The sequence below is a fragment of the Papaver somniferum genome, unplaced genomic scaffold (assembly GCF_003573695.1).
Source record: "Papaver somniferum cultivar HN1 unplaced genomic scaffold, ASM357369v1 unplaced-scaffold_10, whole genome shotgun sequence".
In the NCBI taxonomy this organism is placed as follows: domain Eukaryota; kingdom Viridiplantae; phylum Streptophyta; class Magnoliopsida; order Ranunculales; family Papaveraceae; genus Papaver; species Papaver somniferum.
Window position 1 is genome coordinate 5,861,631 of NW_020618825.1, and position 1,944 is coordinate 5,863,574.

At 33.1% G+C, this 1,944-nt stretch overlaps 1 long non-coding RNA gene across 3 annotated transcripts; it reads right to left on the bottom strand.

Moving 5' to 3' along the window:
• Positions 1 to 1,475, bottom strand: LOC113326151. Of its 3 annotated transcripts, none has more exons than XR_003348343.1 (3): positions 1,219 to 1,475; positions 1,008 to 1,117; positions 1 to 744 (listed from the first exon to the last, which is right to left on the bottom strand). It is a non-coding gene; the product is annotated as an uncharacterized LOC113326151 (long non-coding RNA). The 3 variants fall into 3 exon arrangements; XR_003348344.1 differs by having other exon boundaries at positions 1 to 880; XR_003348342.1 differs by having other exon boundaries at positions 1 to 1,117.
• Positions 1,476 to 1,944: the final 469 nt, after the last annotated feature.

Below are 1,944 nucleotides of genomic sequence, written 5' to 3' on the forward strand. Positions count from 1 at the left end.
TGTAGTAGTGGTAATTTTTCTATACAGTGATAAAATGTTAACAAAAATTTTCTAGAAACACAACAAGCATACAATATACAATAAAGTATATATCAGAGTAGCCTTATCCCCCTTACAACATTATCATCACAACAACAAACTGTCATTCGACAACAGCAAGTTGATCAATCACACTACTTCAGCTCACAAATAACATAACCAAAAAAGAGAAAATAATAAAAGAACCCAAGATTTGAGAAATTACAATGACTCATTGATTGTCGCCTCCTACTGTAACTTGAAGGTCCCTTTACCTCAGTCCTCAATAAACTTATTACCAACCACCTAAAATTCGGACAATTAAGCAATACAACATTGATGAATGAACATAAAAAAAAAAAAAAAATTTTTTTTTTTTTGAGAAATCAGTTAAGTAACTCAATAGGGGCCTTCCTTTAGGCATGGTTCATTATTTGTCTTCTCCTGTAAATAGTCCTGCCTAAACAGGGTAAATATTATCAATAGACAAGATTCATAGAGTATAAATCTAAGGTCAATCTTGCTAGCATTCTTCCCATTTTTGTATTAAAAATCATCATATATACAAATACATATTTCCTGCAGTTGATCATCATCTATTATTCAGTGATAACTATTAGGATAATCGACCTCATAGTCAAAGTTGGATTTAACCAATAAATCCAGAATTCTTAGATACATCAAGCTTCAACCCTTCCACATTCCATCCCGTGTTTAACTCATGATCTACAACTCAACCCCACATAAAAAGATATAAACAAAGAATCCCATAAAAAGAAAGCAGTTAGAGTATCATTTTTGTCACATAAAACATGTTATTTCACCCAAAATCCTAATTTACCCATTCAACTAAAACCCATAACTGAAAAGGAGACAAAAAATGAAAAATCAATACCAAAATTGAATGACTACTACAAACAATTAAAATCAACCAGATCCACATATTATTATAGGAATTAAAATCAGATGAAGTATCAATCTGTGTATACCTTCAATCATTTTAATTGTTACGAAATAACCACCGGGATCACCTCCAATAATATCAACATAATTCACATCACCACACGACCAATTGAAGATAAGTAAATCACTACAAAACCTTCAAAATTTAAATTGAAGATATTAGATGGTTGTGACAATCATAAACCAAGTATTCTGAGAAAATTGAAGAATAAATTAGGGGTTTCTCTTATCATTCACCTAACAAGAAGAAGACAACCTAGAATGGATCTGTTAGGACAAGAGATTGATTTGGTTTACTGGAGTGTAATAGATGCAAGGGTTTATAGAGAATCACGGATAGAGAATCATTTTTGTTCTTTAATGGTTTAAATAGATTTCTAGGGTTTGTTTTTTGATGATTTCATCAGGCGATAAAATGAGAAGAGAGCAGAGGAACGAGAGAATGGACAGAAGATAAGGGATTAAGGGTACTCGAGTAACAAGGCATGGTTTGTCTTGATATTTGTTTCCATAGAAAACTCTGGCCCTCGCAGTCGTTACATAAATCCATCTAAAACGACTTCCACGAAAGCCCGTTATTTTAAGAAAGCAGAAAGCCCATGGGTAGACGTATTTTCAAGGCCCAGGAAGACTCAATAATCTCATTTTCCACTAGTGTCACCACGGGTCTGGCTTATGCCATATTTAAGTGCTGATCATATACCGGCACGCCACATTGTGGCATTGTAATCATGTTTGTCGTTTGACTTTGCTTATTAAAAAAAAAAAGAACTCCGAATAAAGAATAACAAGTCTCTCTCTGACGAATAATCGTATGATACAGAAAAAGAAAGAAAAGAAATCCCCCACAACTGTAATCGTGTGAACATTAGGATAGAAACCACAGTGGTTCTATCAACAACTAGATTGAAAAAGAGCAAATCTTCTTTTATGCAGTTGTTCATACTTCATAGTAATCACATT